At 39.6% G+C, this 14,232-nt stretch overlaps 1 long non-coding RNA gene across 1 annotated transcript in view; it reads left to right on the forward strand.

Moving 5' to 3' along the window:
• Positions 1–14,232, forward strand: part of LOC309340035 — a 68,224-nt gene that overhangs the window by 27,024 nt on the left and 26,968 nt on the right. The gene's annotated exons all lie outside the window — the stretch shown is intronic.

The raw sequence follows: 14,232 nt of genomic DNA on the forward strand, positions 1-14,232 counted from the left end.
CTCCAGCCATTTGCATTCTTACTTCTGCTGTCACCCTCTCTGCTTGATGAAATCAGCATCTATTGCTGTTTCCAGCTGATAGCTACAGATCAGTGCAGTTCAGACATCATCTGATCTACTGAGATGGCACTAAATGGATGTGGTTGCATGGCCATGTAGAGTTGTAGTTTTGTGCTACAGCTAAAAGCCCATTGTCTGCTTCAGTGGAGATATAAACTGAAACAGCTGAAAGAGTGCAACCTCATTTGAATACTTAAACACCCTCCCCATTTGAGCAGTAACTAATTTGCATAACAACACTCCTGTTCGCCGTCTATTACTTAAATGATGACTTGTGGAACATAGTTCACTAAGCACCATAATAGGTATAAAGCATCCACTTGCAATCGTACCTGTAGCTGAAATCTCTACAGTAGAATTAAGAAATCTAAAACAATGTGCAGACCTCCATTCAAATTGAGAATCTATCCAGGCATACTGTAAAAGTATGTGAGAAAGAGCGCACACAGAATAGCAACAAGGTTCTAGAACCCATTGTGATCAGTGTTGGGGTGGGGTTTTTTTGGACATTTGTGAAATTTTCTGGAGTATGCTGGCTTAATGGGTGTCTTGCTGACAGTTCATTGAGAACTGGAAGAAAAACTGGAAAAAATCCAAAGTGACCAAAAGGAAAAAAAGAAAATATTAAAATAATCAATGTTGGATGTGAATGGGCCTTTTCAATGGTGGTTCCCTATTTGTGGAATGCTATAGCCAGGTGGCTTTGCTGGTGCCATTGTTATATATCTTCAGACACCAGGGAAAAACATTCCTTGTTTACTATCTAGGCCATTTTAGAGAAGGTGTGTATGTTTTTAATGTATTATTTCCTCTGGTTTTGATGTATGTATGAAGTTCTTTCATTTTTTGTAAGTCGTTTTGATTTGTCATGACAAAAAAAGCAACTAATAAATTTAATTAATATAATACTGATATATTAAAAATCAGGATTGCATTACTAGAATAAACTTGACATAAGCGCAAAGGCTTCAGAAAACTGGGCTGCAATAAATGATTCAGTAAAATTGGCTCTTAGAGTAGCTCTGAATGTTTTTCAAATTGGAACTTTCAGTAAAGGCTGTGCCTTGATGAATGCACAAAAACTTTCAATTACATGCACAACTCTGTGTAACATAGGGATTTGGGGTTGGGCGGTTCTCCAAAGAAGAAGGTTAATTTATCTTTCTTACTAGGCATCAATGAAGCCATACCTCTTGTTGACACATGCTACCTAGAGCCAAGTTATGAGTAATGGTTTTCAGCCAGGATACAAATATGGTCCGTTTGGAACCATAATTTGCATTCCTCAGTTCCTCCTTTGGACAATATCTACTCTCAATAAACCCTCCATCCTGATAAACAATGCACCTCATTACATGCCTGTAATGTTTTCTTAACTCTATATCTATTTCCATGAAGACTGAACTCAGGGAATCTTGGGTTGGAAGACCAGCCACATACACTCCCCTTCTGTATTCCAACTGTTAGGAAGGTAGCTCATGTGGGGGAATGGCAGGGGATGCATAGCTTTCTATCTCTGTGTGGGCAAGTACATACATATACATATACATATACATATACATATACATATACATATACATATACATATACATATACATATACATATAATTGTTTTTAGACAGAATAATTTTTTTAATGTTATGTACTGTACAGGGACGCGGGTGGCGCTGTGGGTTAAACCACAGAGCCTAGGACTTGCCGATCAGAAGGTTGGCGGTTCGAATCCCCGCGACGGGGTGAGCTCCCGTTGCTCGGTCCCTGCTCCTGCCAACCTAGCAGTTCGAAAGCACGTCAAAGTGCAAGTAGATAAATAGGTACCGCTCCGGCGGGAAGGTAAACGGCGTTTCCGTGTGCTGCTCTAGTTCGCCAGAAGCGGCTTAGTCATGCTGGCCACATGACCCGGAAGCTGTACGCCGGCTCCCTTGGCCAGTAAAGCGAGATGAGCGCCGCAACCCCAGAGTCGGTCACGACTGGACCTAACCGTCAGGGGTCCCTTTACATTTACCTTTACTGTAGTTTACCTTTATGCTTACAGAATAATACAAAAACATTTCATTGCAATGCTGCATTTAATACATAATGTCAGTAGGAAAATTCTATGTCCTAGAGAATGTAGCACATCATTCTCATTGATGCCTACAGTAAATATCATTTCATGTAAATATTGTTTTGATATTTGCCTCACTAAGCATGTGTGCATTTTAAAAATGACATCTTAGGTTTTCAGTCCTATAATTTAACGTACTATTGATAGTGTCTTTTATGAAGGACTTTCTTTTGAGAGTAATACGCTTAAGGGCTTGGGCTCCCCTCCAGTTGCTTGTATATCAGCTCCACTGGTGGTCATCTTTTTTTCATCACCATCTGGAGGTCCATTCATTTACACTTTAGTTTCTGCTCGTCCTGATTATAGTATCCCACTGATCCTGTCCTGCACCTTTTGCTTTTTAACAGGATCCCCCTTCTGTGCTCTGACACTATAAAGCAGTTAATAGCACATGATTAGCTTGTACATCAATACATGGGTCTTTTGAGGACTGAAATTGGTCTTCATCTTCTTTGGCTTCGGAAGACAAAGATATAGCCTATAGAACCAACAGCTTCCCTTGGGTATTAAGAGAACAGTCGAAGTACAGAAAGCTGAGTGATTTCAAATAAACCTATTGGATGATACAGTTCCATAGATGATAAAGGTCTGGTGTTGCCTTTATATCTACTGGTTGCATATTATGTGTTTCTTGAGTACAAAATTACTATATAAAATATTAATATATTGTATGCAACTAGGCAGTTATAACTATGCTACTGTGATTGTGCAGGAATGTTCTACATATTTAGTAACCGGCATATTTCCCTTGATATTACACTGTTTTATTGTGTTGTAAAGGGTGAGTAGACTTAATAGCTTTTGGGCTACTTATAGGACAAAACTAATCATTGTTATGGAGATTTGGAATTATGTCTTGCAAGGCAAAATTTGATAGGCTTAGGGTCTTCCCCAGCCTTAAATCTCTCATTTAACAGAAGGACTTCATTTTTTCATGTCAACCACAGTGAATCCTTTGATCAAAATTCTTGTTCTACAATGTTATGTTAAAAAAAACCACCAAGCCAACTACTCTCTGAAGGTAGAGTGGCATTTATAAAATATTTCCACCTGATTCTGAGGTCTTTTTCTCGTGTAAAGTTCTATTTAAGAGTGTCTTCAGTTATTATATTATATTTAAGAGTGTGACTAAGGTGAAGTATGAATCAGAAAAATGCAGGACAAAATTGGGGTTTTGTCCACTGTCTGCAGAATTGCTTGTGGCATTGTGCTGTGAGCCTACATTTTTGGCTCCTTGGGCCAGATCCTTAACAGGACTGACCTTGTGGGCTAAGTTTGACAGGTTGGCAGGGCTGAGTACATGTCAATCACATAACATCATTATGCCATCACTTGATTGACAATTGGGTGCCCAACTCTCACAATCCTTTGTGTAGGGTTTCCAGGTGCTAGACATCCAGCTGGCTGTTAGACACTTGGGAACCTGCAGTGGTCAAACAGGAGCATAGGAACTGCCTTAAATTCTTTTTCAAAAGCGCTCTTTGAAGCAGCTCTATGTTACTCCTTTAAGCAGGCAGGTGGCACGGGGGGGGGGGGAGCGGGTTTGAGGGAGAGGAGAAAAACTTATATGGCACATGCTCCTCTTCCCTGCTCACCCACTTGCTGAATGAAGTATGGAGCTGTTACAAAGAGCACTTTCGCAAAGGTCTTTAACCTCTGTCCATCAGCTGATGAGTGGAGATGAAATCCTGCTGCTTTTGTGATTTTGTTCTCCAGGGAATAGGGCACACAGCCAATGCACGTTTAACCCTGTCCTCCTGTCCGTTAGCTTGCATCACCAGTGACACTAGCTGATGGGTGTGATTTGGGGAAAATAGCATCGTGGGCCAATTAGACCTCAGAACGAGCGAAATTTGGCCCACAGGTTGAAATTTCCTCACCCTTGAGCTATGATATAGCACAGGATGGGAGCAAATGTTACCCAGTAGAAGGCAAACAGGGATTCTTGCCTAGTTGTCAGCACTATAGGTACTAGACTGGAGCTCAGGATAGAGAGGGAAAAAATATATTTCCGCATTACCAACACAACATGGTTCTTTCTGCACCCTAACCCTACGTGAATGTTACTCAGTTTTGTAGGGCTGACCTACCCTGACACATCACTGAAAGGGAGGCCCAACTACACACACAGCATGCAAATGAGGCTGCAGAGTTATAGGGGTTGTCTGACTCATCCCTGTATAATGAGGAATGGTCTATGCCAGGCTTCCTCAACCTCAGCCCTCCAGATGTTTTTGGCCTACAACTCCCATGATCCCCAGCTAGCAGGACCAGTGGTCAGGGATGATGGGAATTGTAGTCGCAAAACATCTGGAGGGCCGAGGTTGAGGAAGCCTGGTCTATGCTTATAGTGTGGATGTGTATAATGCATATCCCCCTATAACATTACAACTTTAGTTCACATAGGAAATCAGAGCCCCAGAAGACTTTGGACTGTGGCTAGATGACATTACTTCATGAGAACACACAGTTAAGAATAGGAATATTAACTTTATACAGAGGGAGAAGACAGGGACAATATTTCTTCTTTCACACAACAATCACATCTTTCAGCAGGACTCAAATGGGAACAGGATTCAGTGAATCTGGACCCAGTACTGCAGTTCTGTCACATTGCTGTGCTTTTTTTTTTTTTAATGTGGGACTTGCATGCTATTTAACTGGCAGTGTATCACATCCTATATACTAGAAGTGATCTTAATTATCCAGATGCTGGTCCTCATATAGCCAAAATGGCATGGCAACATTAAGGCAATGGCGAGCTTGGAGGAACCACAAAGTTTGCAGAAGTGTAGAAAACCTTTTAGAGGGGGACCCTTAAGGGGTGGATCCCCAAAACAGTCTGATGAAGACTGAGCAATGGTCAGTGGGCGTGAATGCTAACTGACTGCTAGGGGTTGGGATAGAATAACAGATGGAAATGAAATGGAATGGACTTTCCTAAATAAGCACACCCCATACTGCAATATTTTGTTGCAGGTTTGACATGCAATAATTGGTTTTGGGCTTTTCCTTGAATAGCATTTACAGTAGCTGAAAGTATTCCAGGTCGGAGCTAAACAATATAAATTGAGAGCCTTCGCAGATGATTTAGTACTTACACTGCAAGAGCCCAAATCTAGTACTAAAAGAGTATTAGAACTAATTCAAAAGTTTGGTCAAGTGGCAGGATTTAAATTAAACAAGTGTAAAACGAAGGTTTTGGAGAAAAATTTAACAGCATTGGAGAAAGCAAAGTTTCAGAGTGAGACAGGGTTAATTGTGGTTAAGAAAGTAAAATATTTGGGGATAAATATGACATCTAAAAATCTGAATTTATTTAAAGATAATTATGAGAAAACTTGGACGGAAGTAAAAAAAGATTTAGAAATTTGGTCAAATATGAAGCTTTCCTTGTTGGGTCGAATTTCAGTTATAAAAATGAATGTATTGCCTAGAATGTTGTTTTTGTTCCAAACATTGCAAATAGTGGATAAGATGGATTGTTTTAAGAAATGGCAGAAAGATATTTCTAAGTTTGTCTGGCAGGGCAAGAAGCCTAGAATAAAATTTAAGATATTAACTGATGCGAAAGAAAGGGGCGGATTTGCCCTGCCAGACCTTAAATTGTATTATGAATCAGCAGCTTTTTGCTGGTTGAAAGAATGGCTACTTCTAGAGAATACTGATATTTTGGACTTAGAAGGTTATGACAATTTTTTTGGATGGCATGCATATCTGTGGTACGACAAGGTAAAAGTTCACAAGGGTTTCAAAAACCATATTGTCAGGAAAGCATTATATAATGTCTGGATTAGATATAAAGATTTGTTGGAAAGTAAGACTCCAAGGTGGTTGTCACCAATGGAAGCAAAAGCTGTTAAAAAATTAAATATGGAGGTCAATTGGCCGAGATATTGGGAAATTTTGGAGCAAGAAGGAGACAGATTGAAATTGCAAAGTTTCGAGAAGTTAAAAGGGAAAGTGACAGACTGGCTGCATTATTATCAGATAATGGAAGTTTTTAAATTAGACAGGAAAGTCGGCTTCCAGGTGGAAAAATCAAAACTAGAAACTGAATTGTTAGAACCTAGTACTAAGAACTTGTCAAAAATGTATAACTTGCTGTTGAAATGGAATACACAAGATGAAATGGTTAAATCTGCAATGATTAAATGGGCGCAGGATATTGGTCATGACATAATGTTTGCTGACTGGGAAAAGTTATGGACCACCGGGATGAAATTTACGGCATGTAGTGCCTTGAGAGAAAATATTATGAAAATGATTTATAAGTGGTACATGACCCCAGTCAAGCTTGCGAAAATCTACCACTCGCCCGAGAACAAATGTTGGAAGTGTAAAGAAAGAGAAGGAACATTCTTTCACCTTTGGTGGACGTGCCCAAGGATTAAGGCTTTCTGGGAATTGATCTATAATGAACTGAAAAAGGTACTTAGGTACACCTTTCTTAAGAAACCAGAGGCCTTTCTTCTGGGCATAGTCGGCCAATTGGTTGCAAAGAAGGATAGAACTTTTTTTATGTATGCTACAACAGCAGCAAGAATTCTTATAGCAAAGTACTGGAAGACACAAGATCTACCCACCGTGGAAGAGTGGCAGATGAAAGTGATTGACTACATGGGCTTGGCAGAGATGACGAGCAGAATCCGAGACCAGGGAAGAGCAACGGCGGAAGAAGATTGGAAAAAGTTCAAAGACTATTTAAAGAAATATTCAAAAATCAGTGAATGCTAGATTGATGTTGAATGAGAAAAATAGGGGTTAACAGCGATAACGGTTAAGTGGAAGAAACTGAATGTTTTTACAATTAATTTGAAAGTAAGGGAGGGATTTGTTAATTAATTAATTTGACACGAGAATGCAGAAAGGGGAGGTATGAGGAAGTCGGGAGAGTAAGGAATATGAAATTAAGACTCTGAAATTATACGTGTTGTATGTTCTTTATTGTTTTGTTTTCTTTGTCATGGATGGAAAATTGAATAAAAAATATTAAAAAAAAAAAACAGTAGCTGAAAGTATTCATTTCAACAATATTCATGTTATTTTGATGCTGTTTGGTGCCCTTTTGTTTCCTTGGCTGCTTCTGCTTCTCAAAGCCATTATCTTTCTTTCTTTCTTTGCCCTCAGCTTCATTTGTTTTCTCAGCTACTTAATCCTATTAGCTCTGAGATCAATCTGATTGTGTGTTGTGATGTCATCAAGAAAATTGCTAGAGTTGCCAACAACCTGAAAATGGTGGCAGTGAGACTAAAGAAGGGGGGAAATGGTGCAAAGTAGCAGCAGTTAGATCGATATACAAGTGTCTAGATAGGGCTAAGCCCTGTCCATCTGCAGTGATGCATAGAAGAAAATGTAGTTTGTGGTGTTCTAGTGGTTTATACCTTTAAATATTTTGGGGGGAAATAATGTACAAATCGCAGAGCTACATTTCAAAACAGCTCTGTGAAATGCATTTGCAAAATGAAGCACAGCAGCCACCCCTTTCCCTGCTGTACAATATCGTTGTTTAATTGCTTCATACTATGTGCCCTGTTGTGATGTTCTAAATGTATTGGGAAGAAGCATCTATTCTGTAGTCTGATTGCTTACAAAGGGATGCTGTGCCTCTTTGGTCTTTTCCCGGAGGAGTTGGGCAGTTTGCCAGTGTTTCATTTTGAAGTGCCATTGTTCACCTAAGGCCTGTGCAAAAAGCTTTGGCTTATTTATTACTAATCCTTGCCTAAGTAATGACCATTTTAATCCCTTTAGTCTGCCTAACAAATTTATCAGACAATGACACCAAACACACAATGTCACAAATACCTTTGACATTTATTTTTTCCATTTAATAGGTAATTCTGAAATTCACACATCCCTTGAATGGCTTTATTGGTTCATGAAGTCTGGCTTTATGAGCATCCCATTGACAAAATATAAATCTAAATCACTTTTGGAGGGCTCTTTTCAATGTGGTTTCATTAGTTACCATCTTGACAACATAGCAATTGAGTGAGTAGCCAGGTTTATTACCATCCTTAATCCTTCTGAATGTGAACCTTTGTTGCATGCTGAGTACATATCCATATAGACTCATTCAATATTCATATGCATTATAGGTTTGGAAGAAAATTGTTTTACTAAATAACTCTCACTGTTTTATTGATATACTAGAGAGACTGGGGAAATGCATGGTTTAAAAAGATCATGATTTCAGGATGAGTTCATGCTGTGGTCCTAAGTGAAATAGGTTTTGCAGAACAAGTTTAATTCTTACAAGCCAATCCTACAGGTATAGTCATAGTGGCTTAACCCATGTGTATGAAATGCTGCAGCTTCAGTGGCATCCTATGCCAGACAGTGTCATGCATGCCAGTTGTGGTCCAAAATTAAATGTTTATTATTAAATATTAGGCATTTGTGGTTGTGGGCTGCTTTCTCTCTGGTCAGTTCTGTGCCAGGCAACAGCTTTTCCTGGTACCACTATGCCACACCTGCCTATCATGTCATAGCTGAAGGTATGCCATAGGAAGTGTGATGGTCACTTTGTCAAAGAGAATCTCACACCCACTAAATGAGGACTGGAAGACAAGGAGCAAGAACTTGTATGCTAGGTCAGTGGCTGTGTAGGTTGCTCAATAAATAACTACTGTATTGTGCCAAAGCTAAGTTTTACAGTTTTGTAGCCTTGATCTCTGGCTGTGAAGTGGCACCTTTCATTTCAGTTGAGCTGTGAAGGTGTTGTGGGACAAAGCTCATGCGTTGAACTGTCTAAACTCTTCCTGTTTACCTTAGCTAATCTATTTTGCAGCTGTTTGTAGCTACAGAGGTAACAGCATTTTTGTTCATTCCTGCCAAGTACAACAGAATATAGCTCTGGAAGAGAGGGATGAGTCGCCCGATGGCTTAGGCAACTTGTTTCTGCATAGTGCAGGAAGACAGGCAAGCCTTCTACATTGCCTTAATCATCAGACAATTTTGCCTTCTCTTCTGCCTCTGTACTCTGCAGTACAGAGATTACTGCACTGCTGAGTGGACTCAGGTAAACTAAATACAGTGGTACCTCGGTTTAAAACTTAATCCATTCCAGAAGTCTGTTCTTAAACCGAAACCGTTCTTAAACTGAGGTGCACTCTCCCTAATGAGCCTCCCGCTGCCAGTGCCCTTCCACTGTTTTGATTCCGTTCTTAGACTGAGGTAAAGTTCGCAAACCGGGACACTACCGGTTTTGTGGAGTTTGTAAACCAAATAGTTCCTAAACAGGACCGTTCTTAAACCGAGGTACCACTGTAATTGGTAAGAAATGCTACAGATATCAAATGCCACTTTTCTAATATGGCTGGTTTACAGATTAATTTACCAAGACTTAATCCACAATCATTCACCTAACATTTAGCTAGCTGAAAATGTCACAAAACATGTCTTCTAAGCCATTCATAATAAACAAACACTGTGCTTTCTTGTTTAGGCCTAGAATTTGGCAGAGCATCTGATATTGGTACTGAAGTCTTCATTTCACATTTTAGCCTATATATTTATTTTCTGTGTTAGCCGATTACTTGAGCTTTTCATGCAGCACTCAATATTTTTCTTGTGAACAGCCATTTATATTTCTTCAGACATTGCCAGGGGCACATTTCAGATTGGGTGATTACATGATTTCTATTCTATGCATCAACAGCGATCTTGTGAGAAAATAGAAGATGCAGCTCTGGACTGATATTTCTACTTCAGCTCAGCAAATAGGCATATTGGGCAACCACATATTTTTTATGTTTACATATACGGAAGTAGAATGAAACGTTGCCATTGAATAAGGGTTTAGCAAGCGGAACTCAATGTCAGTATTCCCTCCCATTGGTGGGGCATCCATCTGCCTTGGGAAACAAATCAAAGTGTGCACCTTTTGGGGTAAAGTAAAACAGTTGGCGAGTTCTAGTGTCTTCTGTGGCTGTGGACCAATATGGGAAAGACATGTTTTATTGCAGGTGGGGCAGATGAAGGTGTCCGGTTCTGCTGCTACAGGTTGACCATGACATTTCTCTCTCTCCACCTCCCAGTGGTCATTCCTTATCTGCTCACTGCTGTGGATACACAGCCTGACTGATTGTCTCCTGGCACTGTGGTTATCTGTAAGGGATTCCCACATGGCAGGGTTAATGTTGCCGATGTTAATTTCATGTTTGCAGATGCCTTTGTTACACAGAACTGGTTTGCCAATGGGCCTGGTGCCTGAAGCCAGCTCCCTATAGAGCCTGTCCTTGGGGATTCTGCCATCTTCCATTCTGTGTATGTGACAAAGCCAGCATAGACGTGTTTGAGAAGTGTGAATGTGCTGTGAATGTGGGTTTGGGAGAGCTGCCACCTGTTCCCACATACCACCCCTTGGTTACCTAGCTGTTTAATCCAGTTGGCTCAGGGGAAGACCATCACTGCCCAGTTAGTCTACAAGGGAACACCTGCATTGTTGTACCTACTGGTAACTCAGTTCCTGTGTTTATTGTCATTTCATATCCCTTCCATCCAGCTTTGCCCTTTCACCAGATAGAAAGTTTGCATATGATTTGGGTGTCTGCCATTCAGTATTGCCCCGTTTTATAATCTACTTGTTTTGTTTTGTGACGTTATAGCTAAACAGTTGGGATTAGTGGTGGGAATAAAACAATTTTTTGGATTCTGCAGTATTTCCCTTTGAAATTTTGATATTTTTACTAATCCGTAATTAAAACTCAAATTTATATGTATACTATTCTTAATATGATCATTTCTAGCTGCTAAGGATTTGGGAAGAGATCCAAGTATACATATTTTTGTTACTTTTGCATAAGTTACTAAATCATAAGCTACTAAGGCTGGGTACACACTCCCATTCACTTTGTATCCAGTGTTCTCCCACTGCTGGTTTGGGAAGCAGTATACACAAGGCATTAGCCACAATCCATATCTAACTTGCATCTGTCCTGCCATTTCTTATGAAATAAGGAGTTTTGATGTGTTTTTCTCCAAACCAGCTTCAGTACAAATTGAGAAAAAGAATGACCCAGCTGTGTTTTAAACTTGTAACATGCACACAGCCTAAGTATCCATCATTATAAACTAGTATACATATAACTTCTTCCAATTCTTGACAGATACAAATATAATAATTGAAAGGAAAATACAGCTGATGCTGAAAAACAATTTCATTACTATTATCCCCAAACATTGTTTAGCTATAATAATTTAGTGTAATAAAACAACTGTGTTTTCAATGCAAGGGTTTGTTATGTTGGTGGGAGTGGTGGCACATTGGATATCAGGCCAGTAAAATTCCCAACTGGCCAGAAGCAAATTTGGGGGCTCATGTGCTTTTAACAGGGCGTTACTATGCAGAATAGAGCAGGTGACATTTTCCATGGCAGGAAGCTAAACATCCTTACCTGCTAATTGCTGCAGATAAAAAGGACAGCTTTAGGGGCCAGTTCAAAAGCTGATTATAGAAACCAAATAAACCAGGATTTTTTTTGGCTATTAGTGTTGCCAAATTTGAAGCAGCCCTTGTAGCTGTCTAACAGCACTTTGATCTACAGCAATTAGCAGGTGACAATGCTTATCTCAAGGCCATGGGAATCTTTACCTGCAAAGCAAACCTCTGTTGAAGGCACTAGAGTAGGCTAGGGCAATTTTTTTCTAGCCAGATGAGAACCCTATTGATTTTTATATTGCAAACCTGAAATTAATTTTATTTGTCAGTTCTTAATTTCGTACAATTTTCTGCTTACTGTCATTCATTTTCTAGCTGATCTGTTCGAAAAACAAGAAATCTTTATCTGGGATTTGGATACTCTTTGCTGTGAAATATTTGACTAAAAAATCATATTGCTCACTCTTGAGTATGCTTGAAGCTCTCCTTCTCTTTCCATACCTGCAATACCTCCCCCAGCATATCTATATTCTGTGCAAACTTTCTCCCCATATAAAAGCAATCAGGTGAAGCAAGGAATTCATAAGGCACAATGATAAATGGGTTGCCAAAGCACCATAATCCCCCTTGCCCCATCTGTAGAAACACTTGTTGGCTTTCTTGGTAGCATCACTAGTGATGAGAAACATCTTAAGGGATTATTTCGACAGATGTCATTTTCTAGCAATAGCTCCTCAAAATGTCAATGAACAGAAAGGAAAATATTGTTCTTTGATCTGCTGTAACTCATGGCCTATATACATTTTTGTAAACATGCAGTAGTCTGGTTTAATGGACAAAAGGTTACACTGTTTCTTCCTTCTGGAAAGCTCCAGTTCCCAGTTGCAATCTGTATTAGGAAGAGATGTGTGTTGGAATCATTTTCTCTCTACAAAACACCCACACACAGCCTTTTGTGCTCCTTTGTGAGAGGTGAGAAACTCTTTGCAAGGCATATTGGAGAAGGTCACACATCCACATTGTTGAGAAATCATGAGCATTTCTCACATACATGATTCAATTTTACATTTTGAGATGAACAGTGATGCTGACACTGCTTTCAGTGGGGCGTCATTCGCTTACTAATATAAATGCATATACCTATCTCTATTTTACCTCACCTAGTTATGAACTTTGTGCCACTAAAGTTGGCCTGAGACAAAAGATTTGGCATGCAACACTGGCAGACGACAGGGCATATTGGCACAGTTGCTTTGCCACAATGCAGCGTCATCCTTCTTCTCCTTAATTCAGGATAAGGACTAAAAGGGGGCTTAATTTCCCCATGTTATATCCAAATTTGATTAGCTATGTGGTCCCATGAAATCATTTCACTATGTGATCCTGATTGGCTGAGATCACATGACAAAAAGTAGGGACAAGAGGAGGAGGACCACAATTATGGATTCTCCCCAAACATGCCTCCAAGTGTGGTTGGGCCATGTATATAGGCTCTCTACGTTGCCCTCCACGTATAGAACAAAGACATGATCCAGCCCACTCTCAGATACATTGCAGAGGCATTGTAAAGTATTTGAGGTGGTGTGGAGAGGTGGTAGAGATGAAACCTGGGGATAAATTTGTGGAAGTAGTGTGAGAGAGTATCAATTTGGTAATGACTCAGGATATGAGATAAGATAAACAGCAACACATAGAAAAAGAGAAACATGGGGAGGGAAATGAACCTCTGGATGAACCCATAAAATGAAACAACGGTAATGTCCTTGAATAACTGAGGATCTGGTGCTTCCCAGTGTGTAAAAGGGAACTCCCAGACAAGAGCCACAACATAAAATAAAATTAAGAAATAAAGCATTTTCTTGACATCAATTAAGAGATTTTATGTGTACTAGAAGAGAATATCAGATATTTTGGCTGCAGTCCACAGGCTGATTATTCTGGAATAGTGCCATTGTCTTTAATTTTGTACTTCAGAGTAAGTGAAGGCTGCTGCAGATGTCATTTCAACCAAATATTTAATGTGGTTATTGTATCAGAACTCCAGTTCCATTCAATTTAAGCCAAATGTAAATATGGTTATGTATATGTATCTATAGACATAATTTCATCAGGCCATTTCTGAATGAAGAACATGACGTCAAAACTGCCACTGATAGTTGAAGTATAAAATCCAATGTCTTCATGATAATTTAACTTGTGCAGTAGTCTACAATTAGGTAGCACCTATCCCTAGGGCTGCATCATTGTATTAGAAGTACCACCACCTGTTCCCTTTTGCTTATTCGTTGTTGTTTTTTAAGTGATGGATAGGATGGAAAGATAGAAGCACATACAATAGAGAAAAATTAAAGTGGGTCCCCTGGTAAACTGGGTTTGAAAAACTTGATATTTTACTGGATTAAGAGGATTTACACAATTTATTTTATGTGCTCCCACATTTATGCCTGCTGGAGAGAGCATGGAAGGTGTTTTTTTTTAAGCCCTGGGCAATATGAAGATTAGGGAGAAAGACTGATAAAGGTATTGTATTCCTCTATGTCATGCCCTTCCTTGAGGACTTATGAGGATAACGAGTGGGAGGAAGAGGCCATGATTCAGAGCCCTTCCAGTCAAGCCTCTGACTCAAAACTGGGCCTTTCAGTTGAGAATTTTCATCTGGAACTCTCACAGGCCCCTTGTTCCT

The sequence above is a fragment of the Podarcis erhardii genome (genome assembly GCF_964252035.2).
Source record: "Podarcis erhardii genome assembly, chromosome: 4".
Classification (NCBI taxonomy): Eukaryota; Metazoa; Chordata; class Lepidosauria; order Squamata; family Lacertidae; genus Podarcis; species Podarcis erhardii.